The sequence below is a fragment of the Ammospiza nelsoni genome, chromosome 29 (genome assembly GCF_027579445.1).
Source record: "Ammospiza nelsoni isolate bAmmNel1 chromosome 29, bAmmNel1.pri, whole genome shotgun sequence".
Lineage (NCBI taxonomy): Eukaryota > Metazoa > Chordata > Aves > Passeriformes > Passerellidae > Ammospiza > Ammospiza nelsoni.
The window spans coordinates 2,579,218-2,599,396 of record NC_080661.1 but is presented as its reverse complement, the minus strand read 5'-3'; the positions used below and the strand labels follow the sequence as shown (position 1 = coordinate 2,599,396).

The window sequence follows — 20,179 nt, the reverse complement described above, 5'->3', positions numbered from 1 at the left end:
TACAGAGGAGCATACACAGAGGTACCAACTCCTGGATTCCAGTAGCGTTCAGATGGAAATTCCAAGAGGAGGTAGGGTCAAGATGTGTGCTTGCCTTGTGGTCAGCCTTCAATACCCCTTGGTCTTCCTGGGCCCTTCCCCCAGGCTGGACTGTGGGTCATTTGGTCCCTCAGGAGCTGGGCTGGGGCTGCAGAGGTGGCTGTGGAGCATTGCCTGTGCTGTGCCAGGGACTGGCAGACACTGCTGGGCTGGGATAGAGGCTCTGGGGGGACTGGGGTCACAGGGCAGGGCAGGGCTGGGCTTCCAGGGCAGGGGAGGGCTGGACCTGCCCCTTCCTCCCCTATTGGAATAAGATCCCAATATTACCAGGTAGATTGTGCCTGGGCTCCTCTGACCCCTGCTCCTGGGCCAAAGGCGGCAACTGTGGTGTTTCACCTCAGAGACACTTTTGGCTGGCTGGATGGTGCAGCTGAGCGCCAAAACAAGTCCAGGCTTGTGGAAACTCAGTTTGCCTCAGGTGAGAAGGCTTCAGGCTAAGGTGAGGAGGAAAAGGAGAGAGATTCTGCTGGAGGGTTAATATCAAGAGTTTATTCCATGGTCACAGACGTCTGAATCTTAGGTAACAGCACCAACAGAATCCCGACCACATGGCCTGAGTGACTTTTTAAGCTCCGGGGGGAGGGGGAGGGAAGGGACAGGTGAGCCACCAACCAGGTGGGAGGGGCAGGGTCTCAGGCAACGATGACACCCAGACAGACCAATGACCTCTGGGCACAGGGGCATCTTTTGAACCTGACCAACCACACAATGGCCTTGCTGGAATGTTAAGACTGATTGACAGCCCCGCAGGGGGCGAGGGGGAAGGGGAAGAGAGCTATTGCCACACCTGGGAAGGGGCTGGGAAGTTTAAAACAGGAAATTGCAACACACTGCAACACTCCCCACACATGAAATATCTTGAGACAAGAAATTCCTCCACTCTGTCACAATAGGGAATACTGGAGGTGAAATCCCAATTCTGGCCATGGGCACCGAGATAAGAAGGATGGTTCTTTTCCTTAGGAATGAAAGCCCCACTTCTAAGTAAATTTCTGGTTTGGTTGTTTGGATTCTGTTTGGTTTTGTTGTTGCTTTGTTTCCTTGTTGTGCCTGAAGTGTCCAGTCAGGAGCAGAGTGACTCTTGCCAAGGAACTTTGTGCTTCTGTCCCTTAATATTCAGTCTGGTTATTGCTGCTCCCTTGCTGGGGATTTTTTCAGCGCTCTCAAGGCCTCGTTGGTAACAGGGTGAAGGAGCCCTGGCCCAGGCTCTGGCCCTGGGGGACATGGGGATGCTGCCGGGGGGTCCCTGTCCCCCTGTGCCACCCCAAGGGCCCCAGCCCCCCATCCCCGTGTCAGGCTCTGGGGTCGATCTCGTGGAACATCCTCTGGGGGAGGCTGCGAGGCCGGGGGACCCGGGGGGACAGGGGACCCCGCTGTGCACGAGCAGGGTTGGACTGCTCTGGGGGAAACTGTGAGGGAGGCTGGGGCAGAGTGACCTCCCCAGTGACCTCACACAGCCCCTGTGATGTCACACAGACCCTGTGATGTCACACTGCTCCTGTGATGTCACACTCCCTCTGTGATGTCCCAGAGCCCCTGTGATGTCACACTGCCCCTGTGATGTCACACAGATCCCTATGATGTCACACAGCCCCTGTGATGTCACACTCCCTCTGTGATGTCCCAGAGCCAACTCTGAGATGCCACGCTATGATGTGATACAGCTGCTCTGTGATGTCACAGATGTCTCTGTGATGTCAGAAAGTCACTCTATGATTTCACAATCTCTACTGTGATGTCACAGCCTGTTCTATGATGTTACACAGCCACCCAGTGTTGTCACAGCCCACTCCCTGATGTCACAGAGCCACCTTCTATGATGGCAGGATCTGCTCTATGGCCTCACACCCTACTCTATGATGTCACAGCCAGCTCAGTGATGTAACAACCCCCCTCAGTGATGTCACAAAACCCTCTCTGTGATGTCATACTGACACTCTGTAAGGTCACAGCACATACTTTGACCTCACTGCCAGCTCTATGATGTCATGCAGCCATGCCATGATCTCACAGCCTGTTCTGTGATGTCACAAAGTCCCCTCTATGATGCTGTAGCTGCTCAGTGACTTCACACAACAAATTCTGTGATGTCACAGCCCACTCTGTGCTGTCACACAGCCCCTTGCTGACATCCCAGCTGCTCTGTGCCTCTGTGATCCCGCCACAGATGTGCTGCTGTGACACAGCCCCCTCAGGGCCATCCCACAGCCCCTGCCAGTGCTGAGCCCCTGTGAGCTCTGTCTGTGCCCTGCTGGTGTCCCTGAGGGGCCCTGGCAGTGCCCCAGCCCTGCTGGGCTGTGCACAGGAGCTGCTCCTGGCCAGAGCTGTCTCTCTGCAGCGCTGCCCTTGCCAGGAGCTGCCTCTGGGCCAGGAGCCCAGCCCAGCTCAGCAGCACAGATAGCACAGGGACTTTAATGAGCCTCTGGGGCTTTGCTGCTCTTTGCATCAGACTCAGTCCCTCGGAGTGTGCTCAAAAAACCTTCTCAGGGACTCAAAAAGAGGGTGAAACACTGAAGTTTCTCATACTTTAAATAGATCCATCTGAGGGACAGGACTGAGAAAATGTCCCCAGGTTCCAGGTAGAGCAGAACACTGGTGGCACTGATGACAGCTGGGGACAAGCGAGGGAAAGGTGTTTCTGCTGCTGAGCAAACCTGCGCCTCTGTCCCTGCAGGCCGTCGGCATCCCCGGCTGCCCCACCTGGCTGGGCCCTTCCTTTGCTGACAGCTCTGCCTCCTGCCTGCCTCTGCCTGCCCACACAGAGCCTGGGGCTACTCCACACTCCTGCTGGGGACGTGCTGCACCACAGCCCTGCTCTGACAGGGAAATTCCCTTCTCCTGGTGTTCAGTCTGGACCTCCCAAGCTGCACTTGGTGCTATTAGGTCTTCTTCAGGCTTATTCCTACTATGAAGAAAAGCTCCAGCCTCTCTGAAACCACCCATCCATCCCTCCCAGGCTATTCCCTTTCAGTCCTCAGTCTCTACACCACTGACCACAGAGGCCGCAGACTCTCCCTGCTGGTTTTGTCATGAGGCCTCCAAACCCCATTCTGGGAGATTTTTGAGTCCTCTCCAAGTTCTGTGAAAAGGGAAAAATAGCATTCGAAGTTATTTTCTCCTAAATCCTACAGTGACAGAAAATGAGTCAGTATCTTTGAACTGAATGGGGACAAATTAACATTTGTTAGAAGGAGGAAATATTTTACAATTAAGAAAGTGGCAGGAAACTGCAACTGTTTTTCCAGAGAAGTGGATTCCCCATCCCAGGAATTGTCCAAGAGCAGGAGCTTTGTGCAGCATTGCCCATTGAAACCCTCTCATCCCTAGTGACAGAATTCCTGCATTGTGGGTTCTCTGATATGCTGGGTGCCCTCACAAGGCTTCTGGCCAGAATGTCTGCTGAGGGCAGCCAGGCTGCTGCAGGGGCAGTGACCTCACAGCCATCACCACGGCAGCCCTGTCCCCTGGGCCTGGCTCTGCCCTTTCCTCTGCCCCTGCCTTGGCTCTGCTGCCATGAAGAGTCTTGTCATTAATATCTTGTCCCCAAGGTGCTGGGGCCAATGGCTTCCCAGTCAGGCTCCTGGAAAAGTGGCTTTTCAGAGCCCAGCCAGGAATGAGACCTGAGGCAGCAGCTCTGCAGTGGTGGCCACCAGGCCGGGCTGCCAAGGGAGGCTTCTGGCCATGGCCTGCAAGCAGCTGCTGCTGCCAAGGTGCCTTTGGTGCCTCAGGCTCTCCCTGGCACAGCTCCCAGCACGGCACTCTGCCCTTGTGCCCGAGCCCTTCCCTGTGCTGGGGCTGGCCTGGGGCTTTTCCTGCAGCGGGACCTGCCCTGCTGATGGCACAGGAAAGGCAGTTCCTGCTGGAGCAGGAGGCTCTGCCTGCAATGGGCTCCAACAACTCCAGCAAGGTCCTGTTTGCAAAGCCCCCAGTGGGAAATGAAGGAGGGGTGTCACACTTCTTTGGGGGTGAATAATGCTGAAACCAGCCTGACTCCTCCATCTCAAAGTTCAACATCCTCAGAGGGAGCTGAAGCTGTGGCAGAGCTGGAAAAATCCCCAGAGAAAGGAACAACCAAGTGACACCACTGAGAGCTTCTGCAGCGCTGCTGAGCTGGCCCAGCCTGGGCACATCTGACTGACAGGGCAGCACCTCAGATGAGAAAAGCCCCATTCCATATTTTAATGGCAGCATCTCCTGACATTTCCCTTCTTGAGGGGTGTAGGGATTCCTCCCAGTGGTGGGGAAACCCTCAAGGTCACTGCTCCAGGCTGAGCCAAAGGGAATTGCCCATGGTCATTGGTCTAGGGGAGTGACATCAATCTCTGCTTAATTACAGGTTTTGCTTAATACAGTTGCTTTGAAATAATTTCCTAGTGCTCTGTATAATATATTTTACGTCTCTTACATCCTGGCATAAATATTTCTGATTAAGGCAGTTTTGTCTAATCATTACCATAATAGAGAATACATATTTATATAACTATATCTGCCCATGACAGGAACCCTGTGAGTGTCTGGGACATCCTGGGTCTTTGGCAGCCTGGGGACACCTGGGATGTCACCATGGAGCCCTCGTGAGTGCTTGTGACAGATCGGTGCCTTTGCAGCCCAAGGTGCCCTGGGATGTCACCATGGAATGGCTGTGACTGCCTCTGACCACAGGGCTCTTTACCATCCCCAGAAAGTCCTGGAGGTCTCCATGGAGCCCCTGTCTGTGCCTGTGACATTCCAGCTCTGGAACAGCCTGGAGATTCCTGGAAAGTCCCCAAGGAACCCCTCTGAGGGCCTGTGACAAATCTGATCTTAAGCAGGCAACCATCCCCAGCCCCCTGTCGCTATGGTCAGTTTCCATGGCAACCATCACCAGCCCCCTATTGCTCTGGTCAGTTTCCATGGCAACCATCCCCAGCTCCCTATTGCTATGGTCAGTTTCCATGGCAACCATCACCAGGCCCCTGTTGCTATGCTCAGTCCCTTGGCAGCTCCATGGAGACCCCATGCCAGGGGTGGTTGCCATGGACACCAGCTCAGGCCTGCAGCCAGAGCCATTGCCATGGCAACCATTGGCAGCCCCATCCCCAGGCTCATGGGATGCCAGAACCACAGAATTGGCTGAGCTGGGAGGGACCCATCAGGATCCTCCAGTCCAACTGCTGGCCCTGCACAGGACACCCCAACAATGCCAGCCTGGGCCTGGCAGCGCTGTCCAAACGCTGCTGGAGCTCAGAGAGCCCTGGAGCTGGGACCCTTCCCTGGGGAGCCTGGGCAGGGCCCCAGCAGCCTCTGGGCAAAAACCTTTTCCTGACATCCAACCTGAGCCTGCCCTGACTCAGCTGCAGCCGTTCCCTCCACTCCTGTCCCTGGGCACCAGAGGGAAGAGGTTCCCACAGCCCCAGCCAGGGACCCGCTCCCAAGGCTGCTGCCATGGCCACCAGGGCTGGGACCAGCTGGGATGCTCGGTTTCCATGGGCCGGGGTTCAGGAATGGGATTCCCCAATTTCCTGCCCACGCTAAAACCGCGCTGCCCTCACTGCCCTCCCGCCTCCCATGGAAAGCACAAAGGCAAAGATCCCGGGCTGGGATAAGAACAATTTATTAGGAACAGGAACAAGATAAGGGACAAACAGAACTGAAACAATATTGATAACAGAAGGGATAAATGAAACAGTTTAGTGGGAAAACTAAAACACAACTCACTGTGTATTCCTGGTCACAATTTCCCCTGTTTGGAAAGGACACCCTTCTTCTCAGGGAGAGAGAGAGAGAGAGTATCCCTTTTCTGCACCTGGAAATTCTCTGAGGTGGAAGTGAATGTAATGACACAGCCATGGTAAGACCCTCATGTTTTTCAATGCCACATCATGACACTGGTAGGGGCAGGGAAAGGGACAGGTGTCTTCCCAGCATGGATCATGGGGAACATGGATCACCAGGGCTCTTCCCAATGTGGGTTCTCCCATGGGGGATGAAGCTGGAGTGGTGGATGAAGCTGTTCCTGCATTTGTGGCATTTGCAGGGATCCCTTACTGGTGGCTCCGTTGGTGTCTGGTCAAGTGAGAGCTGGTGGTGAAGCTCTTCCCACACTGGGGACACTCGTAGGGCCTCTCCCCTGTGTGGATGCGCCGGTGGATGGTGAGAGTGAAGTTGTGCTTGAAGCCCTTCCCGCACTCAGGGCAGTGGAAGGGCCTCTCATCTGTGTGAATCCGCTGGTGCTGGAGGAGACTGGAACTGGTCTGAAACCTCTTCCCACATGTGGCGCACTGGTAGGGCCTCTCCCCTGTGTGGATGCGCCGGTGCTTGATGAGGTTGGAGTTGTGCTTGAAGCCCTTCCCGCACTCAGGGCAGAGGAAGGGCCTCTCCTCTGTGTGAATCCGCTGGTGCTGGAGGAGACTGAAGCTGGTCTGAAACTTCTTCTGACACTGGGGACACTCGTAGGGCTTCTCCCCAGTGTGGATGCGTTGGTGGGTCACAAGGTTGGATCTGTAGCTGAAGCCCTTCCCACACTCCCCACACTTGTAGGGCCATTCCCCGGTGTGGATCATCTGGTGGCTGATCAGGTGGCAGCTCCGCCTAAAGCTCTTCCCACACTGCAAGCACTTGTGGGGCTTCTCCCCATCATGAAGCTGCTCATGGACCACCAGCTCGGAACTCTGCTGACCTTCCTGGCTCAGGGTGGCTCTTTCTTCTTCAGAGCACCCTGGGCTGGGTTTGGAGGCCCTCCTCATGGGGGATGTCTGAGGTTTTTCTTCCCTGTTGGATTCCTGTGCGTTAGAATCACTCAAAGCAGCCTCTTTCACGAGGTTCTGCCATGCAGAATTTTCCTCCCTGGTCTCCATCCTCAGTTCCTTCCCTGGGGAAGGAAGGACAAGGACAGGATGGGATTTGCCTCCATGCCAGAGGGAAGGGGAAGGAGATTCCCCCAGTGCATCCCCGGCAGGATGGCGTTGGCAGCAGGGTTGTCCTGCAGGCAGGGGCTGTGCTGGGCTGGGAGATGGAGCAGGAGAGAGGGGGAAATAGGAACTGACTTCCTCCTCACCTATCTGGGTGTCCCGGGGATCCTTCCTCTTCCTCAAAGCCTCCTTCTCCATCCAATCAAGGTTTGGGAAAGGGAAATCCTGTTCTGGGAAGAAAACAAAGGGTGCGCACATTGTCTTTTGTACTGGTTTGAAGGCAAACCCGGGGAGCGTCTAAAACAGAATTACAATTTTAAAGAAAATGAAGATCAAGGCAATGATACAGAAACGCTGCCTTAAACTGACAGAGTCAGGATATAACCTGACACCGTGTTGTTCAGGGTGGTGGCAGTAGTCCCAGTAAATGGTGGTGCAGTCCTGTTGGAGAGATGAAGGTGATTCTGTCGAAGCAGTGATCCTGTAGAAGGGTCTGGTCTTCCTCTGGATGTCCAGTAGTGGCTAGGGAGTTCTTGTCCTCTGGGAATCCAGTAGGCACGCTGCTCCTGGTGTGGCAAGTCTCAGCTTATATCCAGGTAGGAATGCTTGGATCCTCCCCCTGGGCGGAGCATCCCACAATGAGAGCATGGAATTTTATCAGTTCTGCAGTGACACTCAATGGCCCATTCACAGAAGATATCTCCCCTGCAGGGCGCTATCAGGGGTGAGTCATGGAAGAGATAAAGAACACTGCCCCACCTGTTTATAGCAGTTGATGAAGATGGGGATTGAAAACATGCATTTGGTTACATCTTGCATGGCAACCTGAAACAGTGGGGTAATCCCTGCTCAGGGGGTGAACACCACCCCCCTTACCCAAACTGGCTCAGCTGTAAAACCCCCACCCTGGGAATGCCACGCTGTCGCAGACATTTCTCCACAGAAATCCTTCCTTTCAGATTTCTGTGTCTTCTGGAAGGCAGAGGCCTCAGAAGAGAAGGTAAACAATTGTTATCAGCTGCTGTGGAATGCAATAGGATTCACCTTGATTGGCTCATTTTCTATGTTTATAATTAAGAGCCAATCATCAGTTCAAGCCAGGGGACTGAGTCCTTGGCCACAACTTTGTTGTGGGTTCTTTTTCTATCTCTTCTTAGCTTAGCTAGCAGCTCTGCAAACCTCTCTTTATATTCTTTTTAGTATAACTATAATGTATTATATCTTATATTAATAAATCAAGCCTTCTGATCAAGATACAAGATTCACCGTCTCTCTCTCTCACCAGCTGCGACCCACACAGGTCGCAGTAATATCTGGTGACCCGACGTGTCAGAGCAAAAATTAATCTGATAAGACCAGAGGAGAAAAATTGCTGCACTGGGTAAAAATCCTGTATGTGTAGCATTTGATGGTTGCTCTGAAGTGATCAGAAAGTGGATTCAAGCCAGGAGCTGAAGAACTGAAGATTTGGACAGAGTTCACAGCCAAGGCTGACCACAACAGAACCTTCTTCTGGAAAACCATCAGGAAAGATGATGGAAAAGAGCAGCAGACCTGTGGAGCTGGCCAGAGCAAGCTGGACTCTTTCAGAAGGTACTGTTCACTTTTCTATCCCTGATGAACCAGCCCTTCGTAGCTTGTGGCTGTTCGTTTGGCAAACACATGCCTTGCCAGAAGAGATTCAATTTTCTCCTTCAGAGGAAAATATCATAGCCCTCTGGAAATATTGGTGCAGAGAAGATGGTTGCTTTTTGTCAAAAACAGATATCTATGGGTTCTTTAGATGGGCAAAGCTTTTTGGGTTCTTTGCTGATATTCTGTATGCTTTGGATGTTTTTGTCTGGGAGTGCATGGACTCGATTATCCAGTGCGTCTACCTGGAGGGACGCGTGTTGCCTTCCATCTACCCAGCATTTATAAAGCTTTTCCCAGTCCTGAAGCGCAGAGCAGCTTGTTTTCAATGGATTTCTAATTGTTATGGCCAGGCTCCGTTTCCACCGCCCTTGGCAGAAGATGCGGTGGGGGAGGACATTTTTCTTCCCAGCCCCCCCTGCTTCACGGCGGGGGGGGGGGGCGAAACTTCGCGGCGCGAAGAAGTGTTTTTTACTCTTGCTCCGGAGCATGCTCAGATGGAGCCTTCTCCTTCCCCCCCTTCTCTCTCTCCGGGGGGATGGGAGCGGCCGCTCAAGCCAGCGCCGGCCTCTCAGACTCCGCCTTCAGATATGGGGGCGGCACCGGTCTCCGAGGTTTCCTCCACGCCCCTGCTAGAGCCGTCACTCCAGGAGATCCCGTCTCCGCCTCTCCAGGAGGTCCCGCCCGCGGTTTCACCGGCCTCCCTGCCCCCGCCAGAGCCTGTGTCGGAGAAGGCAGAAGAGAGAGCACTTTCGACGATTGACCTGTTGCTAAGCAACAGCGATGCTCCGCTGTCTCTCCCAGCTCCGTTGCTGCCGGTTTGCACTGCGACGGCGACTGCGACTGCGCCTCCGCAGCGGACCCCGGAGTCAGCAGCAGAAAACGCCACTGAACCTGCGGGACCCTCGGAGCAGCCCGCAGCTGATCCTGCGATCAGCGTCATTACCTCCTCGGCCGGCTCCTCCGTGGCCAGAGTCACTGCCGCGTTCCAGGCCAGCCCCAGTGTCACCCACAGCCCCGCGGGCCCCCACCCCGGCCCGGCACCCCCCATGGCCGGCCCGCCAGCCCCGGGCCCGCCCCAGGAAGCGGCCCCGGAGGCTGGTCTCTCCTTCAGTGGAGCGGGGGCTGCCCGCCACCTGATTCTTGCGGCAGTCCGGCTGCCGGCTTTCAAGCTCGGCGGTTTGGGAGGTGGTTTTTTGGGGATTGTCCCATGGAGGCCACCGCCCCTCTTGTGCCCTAGCGGCGAGGGGGAGGGGGCTCCCGAAAGTTTTGCCTTTGGTCCCCAGCCCAGTGGGGATGGTGCCATGATGCTGTGGGAAACAAACATTCCCAGACCCAAGATGAAGATTCTCGGGGCAGCTTCTATTTCCCTGCTGCTGGCATGCCTCAGTGGTTTAGGGGAAAGGAAGCGTCTCACTACCCGTGCTGCCATTGTGCTGGCAGGAGGGTTCAGGCCCGCGGGAATGCAGAGCCTTCCTTATGGGTTTGGCCTGGGATGCTGGGCTCAGGAGGTTCCTGGGCCAGGGCCATCATTTGGCCTCCTTGTGTTTCTAGGGGTTCTGGTTTGTCCTACCGGTCCGGGTCCCCCTGTGTGAGCCAGTTTTGGGGTTCCTGGTCCAGTATGGGCCAGGGCCCCCAGGGCCTTTCCTTCTCTGGCATTGCTCTGCTCGGATGCTGCTCTTTTGCTTTTCGATTTAAAAAAAAAAAAAAAAAAAAAAAAAAAAAAAAATTAAAAATTAAATAAAAAAGATTGAAAATACTGGGCAGCAGCGCTGAAGCACTGAAGCACTGAAAGGCCAGCAGAAAGGACATTTCAAAATTGTTCAAATTGTTTTAAATTATTTAAAATTGTGTTATGCTGTTTCAGGACCAAAAAGGACTCTCAGATGTCCAAAAGAAACAACTTCAGCTGATGGACTGTTCCTGAAACTCAGCTGCATGGACTTGAATTCTCTTTACATTGTTTCTTGCAATTTTCTTATATTGTAGGATTGTTTTAGTGAATTGTTGGTATTCTATATTTTATAGGTGAAGGAATTTCCTGTTCATTCCACATCAGCATTTTTCTTTTATTTTTATACAATTTAGAAAGGTGAGATGTCGCAGACATTTCTCCACAGAAATCCTTCCTTTCAGATTTCTGTGTCTTCTGGAAGGCAGAGGCCTCAGAAGAGAAGGTAAACAATTGTTATCAGCTGCTGTGGAATGCAACAGGATTCACCTTGATTGGCTCATTTTCTATGTTTATAATTAAGAGCCAATCACCAGTTCAAGCCAGGGGACTGAGTCCTTGGCCACAATTTTGTTGTGGGTTCTTTTTCTATCTCTTCTTAGCTAGCTAGCAGCTCTGCAAACCTCTCTTTATATTCTTTTTAGTATAACTATAATGTATTATATCTTATATTAATAAATCAAGCCTTCTGATCAAGATACAAGATTCACCGTCTCTCTCTCTCACCAGCTGCGACCCACACAGGTCGCGGTAATACCACGCATACAGGGGACACTGTCACACTTGCCCTGCCCCAGGAGAGGGCTCTTTTTCCTGTCATTCCCTTCCTGTCCCCAATTTTCTATCCCATTTACTTTTCAATAAAATTCATTTTGGGTTTGGTCTCATTATCACCTTAATTGGGGCAGAAGAATCTCTCTAACACTTTTCTTAACCAGACTCACCAGACTGTGAAATTATTTTTGCACAGTGAGTTTAGGCACTGTTCTCTGACCCCAAGTGCCTTTGACAACAGCATGGTTCCCTCCTCTGAGGAGGTTGTGGTTCTCTCTGGAGGAACTCTTTGAAACTGGGCTGCAGCTTCCTCTGAGTGACTTATGGGAGAACCGATGAGGTAAATCGCCTTTGTGGGCCCAGAGTGTAAAGAAAATATTTTGTTGTCCTTCTATTACAGCGACCTGATGAAGGTCTTCAGGGTGAGAGAAGTGGACGAGAATCTTGATTCATGATCAGAAGGCTGGATTTATTGATATATGATATATAATACATTATAACTATACTAAAAGGAATAAAGAGAAAAGTTGCAGAGGCTTGCTAAGCTAAGAATAGAAAGAAGAGAATGAATAACAAAGTTCTGTTTCCAGCAGAAAGCAAGGACCAACTCTCCTGTGAGCGGTCAGCAAATCCAAACACTCACAGAAGACCAATCACAGATGCTCCTGTTACATTCCACATCAGCAGATAATTATTGTTTGCATTTTTCTTCTGGGGCCCCAGCTTCCCAGAAAGGACAAATCCTAAAAGAGAGGATTTTATGAAAAAACGTCTGTGCCATCCTTCCTTGAAATGTTTTTTAAAATCACAGGAGGAAAGGGAGCAAATGATACCAGCGAGACTGACAAGGTTCATTCACCCCATAGTGAGGAACACAAGGCTGCTAAAAGTCCTACAAGAAGCTCAGCTCAAGTAGCTAAATTCCCAAATAACTCCTGAATTCCCAGGCTTGAGTGCTTTGCGAAATGTGAGAATCATTTTTCTCTTCATCCCTGTCGCCTTTGTGACAGCTACAAAGAGTTTACTTTCCTTTTAATGATATCTGTATTGGGCTGAATTTACACTTTTATCAGAATGTGCTAGCAGCTGACCTGGAGCTGTGCAGGAACCAGTGGAACTTGGAATTGCCACAAAATTGCTTGTACTGTCAGTTTATTAATGTTTGGGATTTGTTTGCATTTTCATCACATCTGACTTGTGGGAAAATCAAATATTCATCAAAGTGATTTATGCAGAGTCAAGTTTGATTTCTGCCAAATTATTTTATCCAGTGCCCAGGGGATGCTCGAGGGGTCTCTGTGCCTCTCGCCCTGGGGGATGCTTGGCAGGGGTTTGGGGGGCTTGTCCCTGTCCCTGTCACCCCAGGGCATTCCCCAGGGGGTCTCCATCATTCTCACCCCAGAGAATGCCTGGAGGGTCTCCCTCCCTCTCACCCCTGTGTGGAGGGGGGTGCTCAGGGCAGTCTCTGTCCCTCTCAGCCCAGGGGATGCTCGGGGGTCTCTGTCCCCTCACCCTGGGGGATGCTCAGGGGTCTCCATCCCTCTGGCCTCAGGCAATGCCTGTGCAGGGCTGGGCACCAGGGGCTCTGTGTCCCTCTCACCGCTGAGGGTGCTTGGGGCTGGGGGGGCTCTCCGACCTTCTCACACCTGGGGGAGGCCGGGGGGTCTCTGTCCCTCTCAGCCCTGCTGTGACCCCACCCAAACATCATCGGGGTCAGAGGGACAGAGACACCCCCAAACCCCCAGAAGGGCTGAACCTGGGATTTGGTTTGGGGCTGAGGGTTTAGTAAGGGGCTGGAATTGGGGCTGGGCTTGGAGTTGGGGCTGAGATTTGGATTAGAGCTGGGATTGGGGTTAAGGCTAGACATGGGATTGGCTTTGGGCTGGGGTTGGGATTGGGTCTAGGGCTAGACAAGTCTGGCACTGGAATGAGATTAAATACAGAACTGTGAGTGTGTCTAAACATGGAGTGAGATTGAGACCAGGGTCAGGGTCAGGTTTGGGACTGAGCTCACCCAGGGTAGGACGGGGGGATGTCACTGCAGGATGTCCCTGGCGTTGTCCCAGCCCTCCTCAGGCACCTCCAAACATGGGGGGCAGCTGGGTGCCCCAAGATCCAGGTGCTCCCACGCTGCCCCTCCGTACCAGGCGAGCATTCCCTGAGGGCAGCCCTGACTGTGACCCTTGGGGCTCTGGGATCAGCCCTCACATCCCTGTGGAGCAGCAGCAGACAGGATGAGAGATTCGCCCACCACATTTTTCCTGTGGAAGGGTGAAGTCCAGCTGCCCTTTTCTTCTGGTGTCTCCTCCTCTCCTCAGCTGAGGATGTCAAACTCCCCAGGAGCAGGAAAATCCCCATTCCTCTTTCCTTGTGGCTGCAGCCTGGAACATCCACCCAGAATGAAGGACTTTCTGACAGCCCTGCTGAATGACACTGGCAAGATGTTTGTGAGAAGGGGAAGAAATTGTATTTTGATAGTAAATAAAAGGTGCAAAATTATTCCTTTCTGTTATATTCCTTTTCAGTCAGTTCTGGTCTGTTTTCAGAGTGCCACCTTCTCAGCTGACTGTGTTTGTGCCCTCTTTTCTCTCCTGCCTCTCTTTGTCTGCTCTGTTTCTCTCTCAATGTCTCCCTTGACCCAGGGCAGCTCACACCAAAGACCGTGCCCAGATTTAATTCCCAATTCAGGAGCTACAACAACCATGGGGGAAGTTATGAAGGCTCGCAGTGAAATGCCACTGTAAGATCTTGCTCCACTTGGCTTTTGGCTCCTTCTTGACAGCTTTGCCCTCAAGGGCAGGAACATCTTTTCATAGCTGAGAACTGGAATTCCAGACCCTGGCAGTGTGTGCCGTGGATCCCAGAGGGGCATTCCCGAGGCTCCCAGGCTGCTGCTCCTGCCGTGCCTCCCAAGGGGAGAAGCTCCAGCAGCGCTGTGGGCTCCCAGAGCACACAGCAAAGGTGGCTTTGATGGACATTTTCCAGGGACTGGGGTGGGAAGGGACCCTGTCCATGGATTACGACCCCGCGAGGGAGAGACGCCTCTGCCCCAGTGAAGGAGCGAATGAGAGCGTGGGAAAGCAACCGACGATTATTGAGCGTGGACTGAACGGAACAAGAAATGGGGAGGAGAAAGGGAGAGAAAGAAACAGGAAAGAGGTCTCAGACAACAGAAAGAAACGGGAAAAGGCTCCCGCCCGGCCTCCGCAGCTCCCAGGAACACCCGCAGGGCGTAGCGCCTTTTACAATTCCAGCCAATCAGAGGACGCGGTAAACAATTTCCAGCCAACCAGAGCTTTTCGCTCCGATGACTCACCGGTTGCCAGGCGGGCCCGCAGAGCCCGGCGCCCTGGAGCGGAATTTGGGGCTCGGGCCGGGGGGACGGATCCGCCCTGGGGCCGATCGGGGGCTCCCCCACCCAGCAGCCGGTGCTGCGGGGCCGCGGGGCAGAGCGGTGGGAAAGGGGGGTCCGGGCTGGGAGCGGAGGAAATGCGGGAGGAAGAGGAGGGAGAGGAGGAGCAGGAGCAGGAGCGGGAGAATCGCGGCGCTCGCAGCGCCCGCACGCCGAGCCTGCAGCACCCCCTGCCCCGGGAGCATCGCCCCCAGCCCCGAGCCGCAGGGGAGGGCGGAGGCCGAGCTCGCCCCGGCTCCAGCCAGGGGTCTCCGGGAGGATTTTTTGGAGAGTGTTCGGAGCCGACAGATCCCGGATTCGAGCCTCGGGTATCCCCGGGCTCCCTAAGAGGAGTTTTTCGGGGGGAGAGGAGCCGCGATCGCCCCTCGGAGGGCCCCGGGGGTCCACGTGGGGATGGCCCGGTACCGACGGGGCGGGACATTGGTTTTGTGGATCCCCGTGAGAGCCGGGGCTGTGGAACGGGGGACCCCCGGGGCGGGGAGAGGGGAAGGGGCGATACCGGAGCTGGGGGAGCCCCGGCAGCCCGGAGATGAGGCGGGGACGGGACCCCCTGACCCTGACTGGGGCGTGTCCTGGGTGACTTCATGATGCTCGTACCCCATCGGTCTGTTTAGCCCAGAAATGAGTTCTGCACCTTTAAGGCTGGTTCTGAGAGCGAAGAGGAGGAGGAAGAAGCAGCAGTTTGTTTTCAGAAACTGCACTCACCCCTCTACATTCCAGCTGCTGGATGGACAGACAGCAGGACAGAGCTCTCCTTTGCTTTTAGTTAGTGTTTAGCTCGCTGAGGCAGAGAAGTTCCCTGGTGTGAAGGTCCGCCCAAAATGAGCGGGTGACGAATGATTTTTTGGTGCAAAAATAACCAACAAAGGCACAGGGGTTTTGCAGTAACAAATCAATAAAATGCAATTTTATTGATGATAACCACAGCTGAATATGTGTTTGGTTAGGGAATCTGGGGAAGAGAAGGGTAGGATAAGGGAAAACGGGAGGAAAGAAGGTTAGGGAAGGGGTATAGCTACCAAAACGTGATGTCTTCGGGGTCCCACTGCCGAAACTCACGGGTGCACGCCTTGCGTAGATCTCGGAGGACAGTTGAATCCGAACCCCAAAATATACTGTTCCTGGTTGGGGGAAGGGTGGCCGAAATTAGGCTTCCATGGAGGGGAAAAGAATAGGAACAGGAGGAGGGGGAGAGATTATTCCATTGTTTTCATGGCTGAATGCTCTCAGGTACGTTTACTCTGGGCAGGTTTTCCCCCCTCCCCGAGTTGGGAAGGTGTACAGTCCCAGTCTCTGGAAGGAGGTTTCCAGGGGGTACCATGGGGGTGACAATAGGGTGCCGGGGGGATTCTTGGTTCCTTAATGAGGGGATTCGCATCTCTATTCGTCTGTCACGGTGGTTGAAGGCAGGCAAGAGGGGTCTTCTCTTGGAGGGGGAGCTACCCCAGAGCTCAGACCAGCTAGGTCAGGAGGTAGGGAGAAAGTCCAGATCCATTGTTCAGAAAGGGCAGCATGCCCCTTTGAGTACAGCATGGCGTGTTCTGCAAACACCACCTGTGAACACACTGAGTAAGCATGAGACTTTCTTTCCCAACTGGCTCAACAGTTTTTTAACCTTTCGGTGGTCTTTTTCTCATGACAATTGTGAGGCAAAAATGAAGGATTTTCGGATGGACATTCACAAGACCCCCCGAGCATCATCCCCCAGGGTGAGGGGACAGAGACCCCCGAGCACCCCTTGGGCTGAGAGGGACAGAGACTGCTCCAAGCACTCTCTGGCAGAGGAGTGAGAGGGAGGGAGACCCCCCCCAGGCATTTCCTGGGGTGAGAATGATGGAGACCCCCTGGGGAATGGCCTGGGGTGACAGGGACAAGGACACCCCCAGGGCATGGGCTAGGGTGACAGGGACAGAGACAATCCCAAAAAATGCCTCCTGAGTGTCCCCCAGGGCAAGAGGCACAGAGACCCCTTGAGCATCCCCAGGGCACTGGACAAAATAAACTAGGCAGAAATCAAACTCAATCCTACATAAAATACTTTGATGAATATTTGATTTTCCCGAGAGTCACATGTGATGGAAATGCAAAGAAATCCCAAAAAGGAATAAACTGACAATAGAAGAAATTCTGTGACAATTCCAAGTTTCATTGGTTCCTGCACAGCTCCAGCTCAGCTGCTGACAGGTTCCAATAAAAGTGGAAATTAGGGCCAATACAGATTATTAAAAGGAAGGGGAAACTCAGTGTAGCTGTCACAAAGGTGACAGGAATGAAGAGAATAATGATTCTCACATTTGGCAAAGAACCCAAGCCTGTGAATTCCAGAGTTATTTGGGAATTTAGCCACTTGAGCTGGGCTTTTTGTGGGATTTATAGCAGCCTTGTGTTCCTCACCATGGGGTGAATGAACCTTGTCAGTCTTGCTGCTAACATTTGCTCCCTTTCCTCCAGTGATTTTAACAAACTTTTCAAGGAAGGATGACAAAATATTTTCTTTTTCACTGGCCTCCTACAACAGCCATTTTCCTCATCAGTTCTCCCATAGTGTTGCTCAGAGGAAGCTGTGTCCAAGTTTCCAAGAGTTCCTCCGGAGAGAACCATAACCTCCTCAGAGGAGGGAACCATGGTGTTGTCAAAGGCACTTGGGGTCAGAAAACAGTGCCCTGAACCCACTATGGCAAAATAATGTCACAATCTGGTTAAGAAAATTGTTAGAGAGATTCCTGTGCCCCAATTAAGGTACTAACAAGACCAAATCCAAGGTGGATTTTATTGAACAGTAAATGTGAGGTAGAGAGAGAGTTGGAAAGAAAGAGAAAAGGGGAGAGCAAGGGAGTGACAGGGACAGAGACCTCCCCTGGAGCAGGGCAAGTGTGACATTGTCCCCTGTGTTTGTGTGTCCTTCCCGGGGTGGGGGTTTTACACCTGAGCCTGTTTGGGTGAGGGGGGTGGTGTTCACCCCCTGAGCAGGGATTACCCCACTGTTTCAGGTTGCAAATGCAAGATGTAACCAAATGCATGTTTTCAATCCCCATCTTCATCAACTGCTATAAACAGGTGGGGCAGTGTTCTTTATCTCTTCCATGACTCACCCCTGATAACGCCCTCCAGGGGAGATATCTTCTGTGAATGGGCCATTGAGTGTCACTGCAGGACTGATAAAATTCCATCATCCCATTGTGGGATGCTCCACCCAGGGGGAGGATCCAAGCATTCCTACCTGGATATAAGCTGAGGCTGGAAATACCAGGGACAGTTTGCCTACTGGATTCCCAGAGGACAAGAGCTCCATAACCACCACTGGACTTTCAGAGGAAGACCAGACCCTTCTACAGCATCACTGCTTGGACAGAATCACGTTTATCACTCCAACAGGACTGCAGCCACCACCCTGACCAACAGGGTGTCAGGTTATATCCTGACTCTGTCAGTTTAAGGCAGTGTTTCTGTATCATTGCCTTGATCCTAATTTTGTTTTTGAATTGGAATTCTGGCTTAGACTCTCCTCCAGGTTTGCCTTCGAACCAGTACAAAATTTAGTGTGCTCATTCCTTGCTTTCATCTCAAAACAGGATTTCCCATCCCCAAAACTTGGCCAGATGGAGGAGGTGGCTTCGAGGAAGAGGAAGATTCCCCAGGACACCCAGGCAGGTGAGGAGGAAGTCAGTGCCCCTTTCCCTCTCTCTCCTGTTCCATCTCCCAGCCCAGCACGGCCCCCAGCTGCAGGACAACCCTGCTGCCAACGCCGTCCTGCTGGGGATGCACTGGGGGGATCTCCTTGCCGTTTCCTCTGGCATGGGGGCAAATCATATCCTCTCCTTGTCCTTCCTCCCCCAGAGAAGGAGCTTAGGATGGAGATCAGGGAGGACAAATCCCCATGGCAGAACCTGGAGGAAGAGGACGTTTTGAGTGACTCCATGACACAGGAATTCAATGGGGAGGATAATCCCCAGAGATTCCACAGGAAAAGGGGCTCCAAACCCAGCCCAGGGTGCACTGAGGAGGAAAGACCCACCCTGAGCCAGGAAGGTGGACAGAGCTTCAGCCAGAGCTCAGAGCTGGTGGTCCATGAGCAGCTTCATGATGGGGAGAAGCCCCACAAATGCTTGGAGTGTGGGAAGAGCTTCAGCCAGAGCAGAGCCCTGATCAGCCACCAGATGATCCACACTGGGGAATGGCCCTACAAATGTGGGGAATGTGGGAAGGGCTTCAGTTACAGATCCACCCTTGTTACCCACCAACGCATCCACACTGGGGAGAAGCCCTATGAGTGTCCTGAGTGCCAGAAGAGGTTTCGGACAAGCTCTGACCTCCTCAGGCACCAGCTCATTCACACTGGGGAGAGGCCATTCTGCTGCCCTGAGTGTGGGAAGGGCTTCAAGCGCAACTCCCACCTCATCATCCACCAGTGCATCCACACTGGGGAGAAGCCCTACGAGTGCCCCACGTGTGGGAAGAGGTTTCAGACCAGCTCAAATCTCCATCTGCATGAGCGGATTCACACAGAGGAGAGGCCCTTCCACTGCCCTGACTGTGGGAAGGGATTCAAGCATAACTTCACCCTCATCAGGCACCAGCGCATCCACACAGGGGAGAGGCCCTTCGAGTGTCCCCAGTGTGGGAAGAGTTTCACCCAGAGCTCTGACTTGACCAGACACCAACGGAAGCACCGGTAAGGGATGTCCTACCAGTGCCCCAACAGCAGAAGAGCTTCATGCCCAGCTCCAGCTTCATCCCTCATTGGAGGACCCATATTGGAAAGAGCCCTGGTGATCCATGTTCCCCATGATCCATGCAAGGAAGACAGCTGTCCCTTTTCCTGCCCCTGCAAATGACATGATGTGGGATGGAAGAACATGAGGGTCTGGCCATGGCCCTGTCAATACATTCACTCCTACCTCAGAACATTGCCAGGGGCAGGAAAGGGACTCTTTCTCATCCCAGGGAGAAGGGTGTCCTTTGCAGACAGGAGGAAATACATTGCTGTGAAGAGCCAATTGTTGATGTTTTAGTTTTCTCTGCAAATAGTTTTACTTATCCCTTCTGTTATCAATATTGTTTTAGTTCCTGTTTGTTCCTTATCTCGTTGCTGTTCCCAATAAATGGTTTTTGTCCTAGCCCAGGATCTTTGCCTTTTGTGCTTTCCATGGGAGGCAGGAGGGCAGCAAGGGCAGTGCGGTTTTAGCAGGAGCAGGAAATTGGGGAATCCCATTCCAGAACCCCGGCCCCTGGAAACCGAGCATCCCAGCTGGTCCCAGCCCTGGTGGCCATGGCAGCAGCCTTGGGAGCGGGTCCCTGGCTGGGGCTGTGGGAACCTCTTCCCTCTGGTGCCCAGGGACAGGAGTGGAGGGAACGGCTGCAGCTGAGTCAGGGCAGGCTCAGGTTGGATGTCAGGAAAAGGTTTTTGCCCAGAGGCTGCTGGGGCCCTGCCCAGGCTCCCCAGGGAAGGGTCCCAGCTCCAGGGCTCTCTGAGCTCCAGCAGCGTTTGGACAGCGCTGCCAGGCCCAGGCTGGCATTGTTGGGGTGTCCTGTGCAGGGCCAGCAGTTGGACTGGAGGATCCTGATGGGTCCCTCCCAGCTCAGCCAATTCTGTGGTTCTGGCATCCCATGAGCCTGGGGATGGGGCTGCCAATGGTTGCC

At 53.3% G+C, this 20,179-nt stretch overlaps 1 pseudogene; it reads right to left on the bottom strand.

Annotated features, from left to right (window-relative positions):
- Positions 1–20,179, bottom strand: part of LOC132085208 (zinc finger protein 850-like) — a 418,453-nt pseudogene that overhangs the window by 25,412 nt on the left and 372,862 nt on the right.